Raw genomic sequence first — 13,553 nt, 5'->3', positions numbered from 1 at the left:
TCTATCTCTTCCTGACTACTATTTAAGCTCCGAGAAAACAGGGACCCTGTCTTATTCTCCTTTGTATCTCCAGTGTCTAGGGCTGTTCCTCGGACATGACGCATGTGCCATAAATATTGATGATGTGAAATACAGAAACGTTCAGAGGAGGAGGGGTTGGGGAGTTGTCTCGATTGTTATTTGCTGTGTAAAAACCACCCCCAAATTTAGTGGCTTGAGAACTGACACTGGCCAGCCTGGACACTGAGAACATAAACCACATCTTATTGTCTGTCTTAACCTGACTTCATGCTATTTCTCTGCCTTTGTTAGCAGAACTTTAGTTTTCCTCTGCTTCATTCGTATGACTGTATTTCTCCAAGAGTCTTTTGCCCAGGGAAATGGTTCATCTGTTCATCAAAGGAACGTCCCATCAACTCTTCAATGGGAGATATCGACAGATGGTCTGTGCCCTGAGATTCTCTGAGTTGCTTGGCTGGAAATCCTTGCTTTGCTATTTCCACCAATTTTGGATTGTCACGTGGTGATCCTTGCCCAATCCCAATTACACCTCCACACAGAAAGACTGCCTGAAACCAGGCTCCCAGTTTTCAATACATTCTGACCTTACCTCCCCCCTTGGAGGGACAAAGCTTTGGTAGGTGTTCTCTCTTACTACAAGAAGCAATGAATTCAGCTTTGTCTTATCAATAGATTGGGTTCATTTTACTTGGGGCCAGCTTTATAGGCTTAAGAGAACAACATTCTCTATCTCCCATCATCGTGTGAGGTGACTGGGCTCAGCTGGGCAGCTCTTCTGTTCCACATACTGTTGGCCATGTGGCAGACCTCTTGGGACTCCACCAGCTGCAACATCCAAGATGGCGCCCTCGAACGTGTGGTGCCTTGGTGGTGATGGCTGGGAGGCTGGCCTCAGCTAGGATGCTGGGAGGGCAGGACCTCTCTCTCTACGTGTAGTCTTTAAAAAAAAATTTTTTTTTTTAATGTTTACTTATTTTTGAGAGAGAGAGAGAGAGAGAGAGAGAGAGAGAGACAGAGGGTGAGCTGGGGAGGGGCAGAGAGAGGAGGAGACACAGAACCCGAAGCAGACTCCAGGCTCTGAGCTGTCAGCACAGACCCCGACACTGGTCAGGCAGGGCTGAGAAGGTGGGGAGCCTTCTCCTCGGTCCTCAGGCTGAAGCCCCGGGGCTGACTCAATCCTGTTGCATGACCAAAGGGGCCCAGCCATGTTTTCTGAGCAGCACCACTTGCCAGGTGGGCCCTGGGCTGATCTTAGCAGAGGATGCCGAGAAAAGCACCTGATATTCTCTGTGCGCCAGTCTAGCACTGAGAGACCCAACAAAGACACTCAGGACTCAGGAAGATAATAACTAAATGCTGAGTTGAACTGTTCCAATTATTAGGATAGCCGGCATTCAGAAAAGAAAAATATTTTCTCTAAGCTGTTGTCTAAAAATATGAACGTTTCAGCTATCAAAGTGGCATAACCACTTTACAGAGTGTTTGGAAAACGGGGAAAGGAAAAAAAACCCCACCCACATTCTCCTTCCCTAACACAGCCACTCTGACAATTGCAGTGTGTTCCCCTCCCAGCCTAGTTCTGTGAGTGGGTGCCGTGGGTGCACTGAGGAACCTGTTAAGGAATGGGTAGCTTTGTGCGGCTTATTCACAGGGTTACAGAGAGGACTTCTCAGTCCTTTACAAAGGGATCCCACTGGGAGAAGTGACTCAGTCACTTTCTGGGTCTCAGAAAGAGACCCAGTCTCAGAAAGACTCAGCCTTTCCTGGGTCTCTTGTCACTCATCAAACCAGATATTAACAGGTATTAACAGTGTCCTGGGAACTGGGCAGGTGTCGGTGGACCCCTGGTAGGGCAAGCAGGTGTGCTGGGGTCCGAGGCTGTGCCTGGAGGTAGGAAAAGGAGGGAGGGGGTGGTGGGAGGCAAGGACGAAGGGAAGACAAGCAAAGACAAAGGCTGCCTCGGGGTGCAAGGTGGGGGCAGCCTGGCCCTTGCCCTATTTGTGGCCCTGGGTGCCATGATCAGCCATTTATAGACCTTGCCCAGGCCGGCCAGAGTAACATCTTCTGTCTTCCCTGACTAGGCCCACGAAATCGGGTTGGGCTTTTTATTTTACTGGCCTTCAGGGCTTCGGGGGTCACCTCTTAAGTGACGTCTTCCCTGATTATCCATTCTGAATTAGACCCTAGCCCCACTTTGGTCTCCTTTGGGCACTGCATCCTATTTTAGCTTTCCTCTCAGTATCTACCGTGAGCTGACAATTTCTCCTTTATTTATTTATTTATTTATTTATTTATTTAATTTTTTATTGTCTTCTCATCAAAGGAAGGGAATATGTGGCGTGACCTCGCCTATCTTGTTCCTTGCAGAAACCCTGGTGCCTGGAACAGTGCCTGACACAGAGGAGGCAGTGCAGTAATGCCTGATGAATGACTGACTAAGCCAGTCCCAACTGGGAGCTGCTTTGTGGGCCAGTGCCCCGCACTGGTGTGGGATGCTGCTCACGGCAGGTGCTGTGTCCGGAGCTCCAGGCAACCTGAATGGACGCTAGTGTCTCCTCTAAAGAAGCCCCTCTGGTAATACGTGCTCATTTTAGACTACCACAAAACTGAATGCAGAACACCGGTGGCCACACATGGGAAAGAAAAGCCCAAACATATATCTAGAAAGGCAGCAACTGCTTCTTGGGGACGTTCTGCTTACAGGCACCCGGATCGATCTTGTAGCAAACAACTGTTTTGAATCGGGGACTTTTCTGGGGGTGGCCTCAGCTGTAGCTGGCTCTTTGGAATCCCTTGTTACACCCTTCTGTGCTTCTCCCCCACTGGTTTCTCTGGGTCACAGTGTGACTCATTCACCTATTAAAGCACAGCTCGTTTTCAAACCAGCCACACAAATTCGATCTTCAAAATCTGATGCTCTCCTTACTTCTTAAATTTGGGGATTTACTTTCCAATTCCCCCTATGGAGTTTTTAAAAAAGTTTATTTATTTATTTTGAAGGACACACACATACACACATGGGTGAGCGAGGGGCAGAGAGAGAGAGAGAGACACACACACAGACACACACAGACACACACACACACACACACGGGCGAATGAGAGGCAGAGAGAGAGGGAGAGAGAATCCCAAGCAGGTGCACCTCGCTGTCAGCACAGGGCCAGACATATGGCTCACACTCACAAACCGGTGAGATCATGACCTGAGTGGAAAGCAAGAGTTGGATGCTTAACCGACTGAGCCGCCCAGGTGCCCCTAGAATTTTTGATTCTGAAAAATTCCTGGTAATTCATTTGTGCTGAGAATCATTAATTTTTAGGTTTACAAAAACTTGCCTTCAATTGCATTAGTTCTCTGACACTTGGGAGACCAGAGGAAGGAAGGAACCTCCAGTTCTCAAGCTCTGAGAGATTTTAGTTATGCGTATTAAGGCAGCAAAGCAGGAGTGAGGAGAACCGATTTCCAGCTGCTCCAAATTGGTTCTGGTTACATATGTTGCAAAAGTGCAGGCACCGTGGAGACTGAGTTTAGGCTTCCCTTGGAAGCTGGCAGGGAAGGGGTACTCATGAAACCACAGAGACAGGCTTTAGACAGTGGGGCTCAGTCCTGTCCATTGCTGCAGAGAATGAGACAAGTATAGCCCTCTAGCCAGAAGATGTGGGTTCCAGAGACCCACCTCTGTTACTTTCTAGCTGCTTCCTTAGCCAGACCAACTACTATCTTTGAGACTAATTATCCACATTTGCTATCAGGTTAACATGACCAGTCTTACTTGCTTTGGGGATCAAATGAGAAGGTGTTTCTGAAAACACTTTGTGAACCTTGAAGTATTATTCAAACGTTGGTTTTTATTTGTATTCATATCCTGCGTCTTACTATGCTAGCATATAGCTTTCTGGATGTCTTCCGTATGGTAGGCACTGTGCCACAGGCTGGGAGTACAGAAATATATGTTGTTTCTGCCTCCAAAATGTGCCCAGTCTGGGCTAGGGAGACAGAGAAACAGACACTATAATCCAGTATCATCAGTGCTGTGTGAGAGTCCCCAGGACAGCGCCAGAGGGGTCAGGGCCAGGAACTAGAGGCATCTGGATGACCTTCTAGAAGCAGGTGAATTGAGCAAAGTCTTGCAGGACACATAGGGTAGGAGATCCCTAGATGGAGAAGTGGAGGTGGGACACTCCCAGCACAGGACAGTGTGTGTGAAGGGATAGAAGGCAGAGAGAGCATGGAGAGCTTGAGGCACTAAAGCTGATTTGCATGCGAGTGGTATGTGGGCAGGATGCAGCTTTCCTAGAGAGACTCAGGCAGGTGAGTTGCCTGGGAGCAAATCACACAAGTTTCTCAGTTGTGGAAGCAATAGGAAGCCTTTGGAAGTTTTCTCACAGAGATGTGGTTGCTTGGCTGTATGACGGGGTATGGCTGATGGGTTGGAGGTGGGTGTGACTGAGGGCAAGGAGATCAGTCTGGACGAGGGGAAAGCAAAAGCCCCCTAACTCCTGCACAAAAGCATTGACAATGGGGGTTGAAATTCCCAAGACAGGGAGGCCTGAGGGGAAGTTCCTGGTGACCCCTGATGCTCAGGGAGGAGATAGGTGGGTGGGACGGTGGAAGTCACATTGAGCCTGGGGAGACAGGGTTGGGCATCTCCCAGGCACAGGGTTTGAGACATACTGACTTCCATGTGGAGATGTCCAGTAGGCAATGGGGTCGATGGCTTGGAGCTCAGGAAAGAAATCTGGATCGGAGACAGCAGATCTGATGGTTTTCATGCAGATGCTAATCACTGCCATGGGTGGCTGAGCCACAAGAGAAGCAGGACGTGGATAGAATTGTCAGGGGCGTGACCTTCATGGGGCAGGTGGAAGGAAAGAATACAATGATGGGTGCTGAGAAGTTGCCAGATGGGTTGGAAGAAGTCAGGAGGAAGAGGTGCCCCAGGAGCTAAGAAAGGAGGGAGTTTCGAGGATGGATGGAGTCTGTACCCGGTCAAAACCTCACAAACTGTTGGACAGAGGAAAAGACAGAAAAGTGACCATCTGGTTTGTTCACTGAGTTGCCCTCGCCAGAGCATTCTGTGGAGAGGGGGACACAAAAGTCTGGCTGAGAAAGGTGGCCCTGAGAGGAGCAAGACAGCTGAGACCATGAGGGAGGTTTCGGGGGTCCGTGGTGAGAAGGGAGAGAGAAGTGGCAGGTGGAGAGAGGTTTAAGCTTGAAGTTGGCTCTAACTGTGGAAAAATAAATGTGCTGATACACTGAGGAAAAAAAAAAAAGTAAAAAGGGCAAGGGAGGTTGAAAGTCAGGAGTAAGGGGCACCTGGGTGGCTCAGTCGGTTAAGGTTAAGTGTCCGACTTTGGCTCAGGTCTTGATCCCACAGTTCCCGAGCTGGAGAACCACAAGGGATTCTCCACTGTCAGCACATCAGATCCTCTGTCTCCCTCCTTCTCCCCCCTCACCCCCCTCTCAAAAATAAACATTAAAAAAAATCAAAAATAAATAAATAGAAAGAGTTGCCATAGTGTACCAAGCATGATATTAAAAAGAAAAAAGTCAGGAATAAAAGCAGATAATTTTGTGGACCATCATCTTCCACGAAGGGGGGAGGGAAGCATCAGAGCTGGTCCCTGAGAAAGGAGGGAGGACCAGCCAGGTGAAGGCAAGCTTGAGGGAAGAAGTCAGTAGAGAGGAGGAGGAACGGAGATTAAAGAGAGCTGGATGCCACCAAGGACAGACTTCTACCCGAAGGAGGAAACATGGTTTGCCAAGGGTCTAGGGAGTCAGAGATTGTGTCCTCACTCACAGCCCATGGGATCATTCATGCTCCCCACCCAGGTACAAACCCTGACTTTGGGGACCCCACTCCCCAGCCCAGGAGTGCACACTCCTCACCAACCCCCACTCCTGCCCAGGCACCCTGGGTGGGGAAAATGAAGAGTCATTAATCCAGCAGGCTCAAAAGAAAGGCAGAACCAGGCAACGAGCGGGTTCACACCCAGACTGCAGGTAGAGGGGCATTTACTGCAAACAGAACAGATTTCCAGGGAGTACAGTGGAGAGGCTGGGGTGGGGGTGGGAGGGGGGGTCCCAGCAAAGCAGGGAAAGCACAAAGCTGGGGTCTGGAGCCACGCCAGAGGCTGTGTGCTAAACATAAAAAGCTGGCTTTTAAAAAGTAAGTTGAATTCAGCCCACCATTGGGTTAGAAACTGATTGCTAGATTGGATGGCTATCAAATGGATTGTTTTGAAATCCAACTTCTCTTTTTAAACCAATGTGCCTGTGTAAATATGGCTATGACCTTAGGTCTTTGATAAGGGAGTCCTGTGGCAAGAAAACTTTGTTAGCCTTTTTGAAAGGCTCCTGGCATTGAACTGTTTCAAAACATCTCTTCTTTGTGTGGATACCTTCTGTTTTGAACTTACCACGAAATCTCAAAGACATCACATTAAAGTAGTTTCAGAGTTCTCTAGAGGACCATGTATCTATCATACTGCCCCTCCAACCTGAGCAACTCATCTTGCCCCTACCCCTACCCCAAACAAGAAAACAAAGATAACACAAATGAGACTTCAGTATTTTTTTCATGTTTATTTATTTTGATAGAGAGAGAGAGAGAGAGAGAGAGAAAATCCCAAGCAGGCTCCGTGATCTTAGCTCAGAGCTCCGCATGGGGCTGGATGCAGGGCCCGATCTCACGAACCATGAGATCATTAGCCCAGCTAAAACCAGGAATCGGCCGCTTAATCAACTGAGGCACCCGGGTGCCCCTAGTTTCAGAGTTTTTTAGAGGCTTGTTCTCCTCTGCAAGGCATTATGGCCAATTCCACAATTACTTTGTTATGCAGAGTTTTAAGGGAAATAGCTGTTTGATTCTGCAAGACTTTATTTGTATAAAAATAATCATAGGGGCCCTAATTATGGAACAGAACACAGGAAAGAATAACTTTGAGTGTTGAAGAGTATTTCTTCTTCACAAATCTGGTATGTGGGAAGCCTTCCTTTACATTTTGTATCCCATCCCTGAGCCCGTCTGTTGGCATTCACTAAAATGAAGAAATGCCTTCAGCACTTTTCCATTTAACTTTTACTCCTCAGTGTCATACGTGGCAGTTGCTTCTGAAACTAATTTGACATTGTCTTTGCCCTCCCCTGCCCCTGTTAAGGATTCGTATTCCTGTTACACATTTTGATGCCATAAGGACAGATTTTATAGCTAAGGGGGAAAAGCTGAGAGAAGAGAAACTATGTAGGAGGAAACATAACAATTTGGATGCTGGCATTTGTGGACCCCAGGAGTTTTTCACTAGGCTGGAGTTTTCTGTAAGCAGGACTTACAAATGTCATGTCTCACCTGGGTGACTAAACAAGGAAAATTAACATGAAATCAGATCACCTTTGTGAATAATAACATAGTAAGTTACAAATAGTATTCCGTAAATAACATTGCTGTCATTAAGTGATACTTGCAATTTTAAAGGGGAAAATGCATTGATCTCTGCTTGACTAGAGGCAAATTATGACTGGAAGCATATCCAGACATAGAGTAGCTACAGTAAAGCCTTATTATTAATTTAGGCTACAAGTACTTACTTGGGTTGCAATCCTAGCTCTTTTTCTTACTATAAAGAAAGATTTATATAGTTTACCCTTGAACAATGCAGGAGTGGTAGCACCCCCCCCCCATTCTAAAATCTGCATATAACTTTTGCCTTCTGGAAGCTTAACTATTAATACTAACAGCCTAGTGTTGACCAGAAGCCTTAGTCATAACATAAACCATTGCTTAACACATATTTGTTTGTTATGTGTATTATATACTGTATTCCTATGGTAGAGAAAAAAAATGCTATTAAGAAAATCATAAGAAACATAAAATACATTTATAGTACTCTACTGTATTTATTAAAAAAAAAAATCCACATATAAGTGGATCTGCTCAGTTCAAGCCTGAGTTGTTCAAGGCTCAACTATAGTATAATTTTGCAAGATTCATGTTTAACCTGTTTGGGAGAATACATTCTTTAAATGACTTTAATGTATTAGTTTTAGGAGAGCAAGTGCTTTTGTAAACTATGAATTCAGACTCACTACAAGGATTTGCAAAGTTTACTGCTCTCCCTATTGGATATTTAAAATTCAGACTTTTCACTAATTCAGACTGACATTCTTGTTTAACGAGACTAATTCAGTAAGTTTATTTAATTCAGTAAGTGTACTAGTGGAAAAATTCTAGCCAGTTAGGGAACTATGTTTCCTAAATGGAAGGAGTCTTGATAAACAACAGATCACATTCTTTTTTTTTTTTTTTACCCCAGAAAAGAAGTGGGCAAGTGAGAAGTATGGGAAGCGAGTTTTTAGGATCAAGAGGGAATGTGGTGGTATTTTTAATTCTTGTTACTCTGTCTTCCCAGGAAGATGACAAGATATTACAGTAAAGGATGGGGTCTTAGGAGCAAGTATGTGAGCAAATCCTGTCAGATGCAGTCTTCCTCTGATGTGCCACGCAGTGAATGCGACTCTCGATCCCATGGCCGGTCTCCAGAAACTAACGTGTGGCCCACTTGCTTACAACAGTGGAAATACAATGCGCGTCTGTTTGAGTTTGCTTCCATGTCTTTAACTGCAGATGAAAATACTTGGTTGTAAAATCGTCCTACGCCCTGGTCAAAAGTTTTGAAATATGCCTGATAAAGGTTCTTACAGCCACAGAGCATGTGTCAAAATGCTGAGGAAAGAGAAGCACAGACCAGGGAGTTGAGAAGGATCATAGAGACTTCCGGTCTAACCTTCTCACCTTATCAGGGAGGAAACCGAAACCCAGAGACTCAAGGGGACATGCTCAGCATTTCACGGGTAAGGGCCACTTTGGAACCAGTTCCTTGACCACATCAAGGTGATTGTGCTCATTCAGAAGATATTAGTATCATAAAATGGTTAATCTTGAAATTAACCATTTGACAATCACTTTTCTTAGGTGGAATTTGATAGTTATCTACTGTGCCGGCAATGTCTGTGGTCACAAAAATTCACAGATTAATTCTAATTTGGAGGACCAACAATGTACCTGCTAAGACATGTACCCTTCTTCTGTACCACCAGTGCATACTACCCCACTTTGATGGCATTTAACACAGAGCAATTATTATTATTATTCTTCTTTTTTTTTTTTACTGGTTTGTCTCGCCTACCAGACTGAGAGCTTTATAACTGTAGAGATCACGCCTTTCTTCTCCCTTTATTCCCATAGTGCCTGGCTCAGTAATTATTGAATGAGTACATGAAATCTGGAAACTAAGGAAGAGGCAATGGTCCTTTCACCTGGGGCCTGGTGTAATTAAAAGCAGTCCCTGAAATCACTGGGCAAAGTCCAGGCTTGGCTTGTTAGTTTGGCGAACACCCCTGCCTCACTATGGTTGCTCAGGAATCTTACTAGCTGATGTGCACGGAGGCCTCAGTGCCAAGCACCATTCTCAATGCTTTACATGCATTTATACTTATTTTATCCTCACTACCCTATGAAATACTACCCCATGAGCCCCATGTTACAGAGGATGCTCAGAGAAATTAATCTGCCTTGGACTTACAACCTAAGCAATCTGAAGCCAGATCATGTGCACTTAACCCCCAGGCTATTCTGCAATAAACCAAGGACTAAAGCAGACAGCTTGGTCCTTTTTTTTTTTTTTGACCTCTAAGCCAATTTATATATTTGAAAATTTTAAATAGGACAACCATGGCATCCTTCCTGAAATTTCCCCAAACTGGACCTAAATATTTCCCTATCTCTGCCTTTTCTTTCACCTTCCTAGTCCTCCTTTTTCTTCCCGTTGAGCTCATCTTTCACCTCTCTGCTTCAAGTGCCAACTCCCTGCAAAACTTACCTGGTTTCCTCTCAAATCAGAATTAATCTCTCTGTTCTTAGGTGCCCTTTGTTTAAAGTTCATTTTTGGCACTTACCTCATCATCCCCGGGATGAGTCACTTGAATGTTTGTCTATCTTCCTAGCTAAACCAGAGCTCTCGGAGGGCAGGGGCTGTGTGGGGATTAGTCCTATCTTTGTAGCGCTTGCCTCGGGCCTGCCAGACACTTAGTAGGTGCTCAGGGTTTTTAGAAATGAGATTTTTTTTTTTTTTTTTTTTTTTTAAAGAGTCTAGAGTCCCTGTCTGGTGGCTCCTTCTTTTTTGGGACGCCGGTGTGGGCTGAGATGCCTTTCCCCCTTCCGCCCCCCTCCCCCCCTCCCTGCCCACTCCTGCCCTGGCTTGGCCTGACGCTTGGCAGTGCTCGGCAGGCCGCGAGGGCCTCTGGTGCCCTGACACTGGCCTCGGCCCAGTTTCCCCGGCTTCTAAATGCGGCCCGGAGCTACCGGGGGAACTGGAAAAACACTGGCAGGCCGCCCCACCCCCAGGCCCTGGCGGGGCCGGGCGGCCGCATTTCTGCGGCTAAGGCCTGCTGCTTGGGAGGCGCTGGGGCCTGGGGCGGGGGAAGCGGGGGAGGCGGCCGGGCGCGGGCGGCTGCCTGCCTGTCAGCGGGAGCGGGCGCGGGCTCGTGTGTCAGCGGCTCCCTCCTCCCTCTCCCCCTGCCGCCGCCCGCCCGCGCGCCCGCCCGCCCGCCCGCCGGGCCTCCCGGCCTCCCGCCGCCGCCGCCGCCGCCCGCTCCCCCCGCGGCCTGGCAGGTTGCCGGCTGCACAGGCGGGGGTTCGCGCCGTTCTCACGACCTCTCAGGTTGCCTGAGCTCATCTGGGAGCTATTCATTTCCTGCCAGAAAGCAGCCAGGCCTGCTAAGCAAACCACCTTGGCCGCAGGGCCGCCGGGGCTGGCCCGGCGTGGCCGCCCTGGCCTGCTCCCGCCCGGGCCGCGGGCCCCGGCGGCCTCCCTGGAACCCCCGGGCCGCCCCGGCGGGCGCGCGGCGGGGGCAGCTCGGCGGCCCATCTGGTTGCACTTAGGAACCGAGGAGGAAGCTAGCAGCGGGTTGTTACCGGCCAAGGGGTGTGGGAAAAGTTAATTGACTTTAATGACAGGTTTCCCGGGACGGTGGTGACGATGAGGGGGTCCAGTTTAACCCCTGGGTCCCCGCTCCAGAAACACGTGGGGGTGAAATGGGGCGCGAGAAGGGGGCGCGCCTCGGAGTCGCGTTTATTCACTAGAGAAGGCTCGCGTCTTGACCGGGAGAGCTCCCCTTCCAGTTCAGCGCCTTTCCCGCTCCGGATGCTGCCAGAGACCGCGGGGGGCCGGGACCCTGGAGGGTCTCCATTGAGACGATAATCGCACTGCGGCGGAGGCCAGCGGCCCGCATCCGGACGTGGAGCTTGGAGCTGGGCCTTATCTCCGGGAGCCATCGGCACTGCCCCGGGCGGCAGAGAGGGGCTGCTGGGTGTGTCTCAGGCCGTAAACTAGGCCAGGCCCCAGGGATCCGGGTAGGACGGTGGGGGGTGAGCAAGATTGCAATCGTCTTTGAAGCTTCATTCTCCCTAATCCCCAAACTACTTACTCCAGAAACAACCTGGGTGCGGGAGGGCACAAGGTCTTGGAAATAAACCCACTCACTGGACTTGGAAATGTCCCAGATAAGGGAAATGACTCATCCAAAGTGACACAGTCAATTTAGTTGTGTAGCTGGCAGAGGAGCCTGAAATTCCCATAGAGGCCTGGGTGTCCCCCTTCTGCCCATATTGTACAGGAACAAATGCCTCATCTGAGTTCCCCAAATCCGGGAAACAAGACTATCAAATTATCAAATGAACAATTGTTTACTGCTTTTCCTTAAATTTGTTAATTCCCACCTCCAAGATCTTTGCATTTTTGATACTAATAAAAATTCATTTATTTCAGTCGTTCCCATTCAGCACAGGGAAAGACGAGTTTAAAGTTGGTGTAGAGATTGCACGTGTGTGTGTGTGACTTTTTAAAGAATATAAATGTATTTTTGTAAAAATGAGATCCTGATGTCTCCATTATTTATGTCAGGACAGTTAAGGACTTCTAGTGGGGCCAGGACAGATTTGCCAAATGAAGCATTTAGCCTTGTGTTGAGTGTCTTAATAGAGCAATTGTTATTATGTTTGTGTTTAAACAAGAGGGAAATCATGGGGAAATGGTATGGTAAAGAGGAGTGTGTGTATGTGTGTGTATTTTGGGAGGTGGGTGTCGGATACCTTTCACATAAGGAGGCAAGTAGGAGCCAAATTTTACGAACTATCTTTGAAAACTTTCCCTGTGGGTCCGAAGCTGGATCGAAGGTATTTGGGTGGAAAACTGCTGTCTGCTTGATCATTCCTGTGATAGAGCGGCTCTCCACACTGGCCTGTGGGAAAGGCCAGAGCAAGGCGGGGGAGAGGTAAAGCTTTTGAAACAAGACAGAAAATCGTTGGCTTTATCTTTGTTAGGAAGGCTTCAAAGATTGATTTCTCCCGCCTCATCCTTCTCCTCCCAGAAGCAGTTCTGAAAGAAGGGGCATGAGGGGAGGCCGGCGGGAGGGGCCGGGCCGGGAGGACTGGCCGGCAGTGGGGGAGGGCGCGCCCGCCAGACCCACAGCGCGGCTGATGTGTCTGGTCTCGCAGGGCTCGTGGTTTTCATTTCCCCAACACCTGGATGCAGTCAAACACCTGGCCAAATCTGACAAAATCTGACAAGCCTTTGTGATGGGATTTGGAAGAAATTCCCTGCAGATCCTGGCACAGTTTAAAGCTGTCCGCTTTGAGTTAGGACTTGTTAAGGAGGGTTATGTGAGCTGAAACCCGAGACAACCCTTTTGCTTCTATCTGGAGCCCACATCTTGCCTGGAAATGGGGCATGACCAAGCGAAGGGGTCGCTTGCTGTTTGTATTAAAGGGAAGATGGCCTGTGTGCCTGCCAGAGCAGCCTCCACATGCTTTCTCTATTAGAGCCAAGCGCAGAAACTTATCAAAAACATATGTCTGGTGTTAATCATCTGGACTTGGGCTCCACTTGGGAGTCTAACTAGCTGTCCCTTGGCAGAAGGAATCTGTTGACCTTCTCAGCTTGCTTGAAGAGGGTGCAGAGAGGCATTTCAAACTTTTAGAGGCTGGTACAAGGGAATGTGTAGCTGCACCTAAGTATTGCCTAATTAAACAGGCTCCAACACTAGAAGGCTGAGGCTGCATCCATTTACATTGGGTGTCCATGTGTTTCCCAGGATAGTAGTGCTGCAGGGGTCTCTCTCAAGGTGCTGGGGGCACACATTACTCGACTGATTAACTTCATGACTTCAGTCCGGTTCTATCTTCTTCAGAGGAGCTAGTGTGAGAACTGGGACTGAACTGCAACTAAAAAAAATTCTGAAATCCTTGAGGAGATTGACCACAAATTGATTAGAGTAGCCATAATAGATGAGTTCTTGCAAATTTAGTGGAATTTAGTTCGTGGAGGGTTGGTAAAGGCTTGATGGATTGTTAAAAATGTTCTTTTAATAACAAAAGGGCCAATGACTGAACTCTCAGGTTGCGTGTAATCCAAATTCTGCCAAGAACTTTTTTTTTTTTACACATATTCTGAAATAATCAGTTCTAAGACATAAA

The 13,553-nt window shown here is 47.9% G+C and overlaps 1 long non-coding RNA gene across 1 annotated transcript; it reads right to left on the bottom strand.

Moving 5' to 3' along the window:
- Positions 1-8,385: 8,385 nt before the first annotated feature.
- LOC131511399 (uncharacterized) lies at positions 8,386-10,213 on the bottom strand. Its single transcript, XR_009261504.1, has 2 exons — positions 9,977-10,213; positions 8,386-8,639 (listed from the first exon to the last, which is right to left on the bottom strand). It is a non-coding gene; the product is annotated as an uncharacterized LOC131511399 (long non-coding RNA).
- Positions 10,214-13,553: the final 3,340 nt, after the last annotated feature.

This window comes from Neofelis nebulosa, chromosome 5, assembly GCF_028018385.1.
Source record: "Neofelis nebulosa isolate mNeoNeb1 chromosome 5, mNeoNeb1.pri, whole genome shotgun sequence".
NCBI lineage: Eukaryota > Metazoa > Chordata > Mammalia > Carnivora > Felidae > Neofelis > Neofelis nebulosa.
The sequence above is the reverse complement of the archived record's forward strand: the minus strand, read 5'-3'. Positions and strand labels throughout refer to the sequence as shown.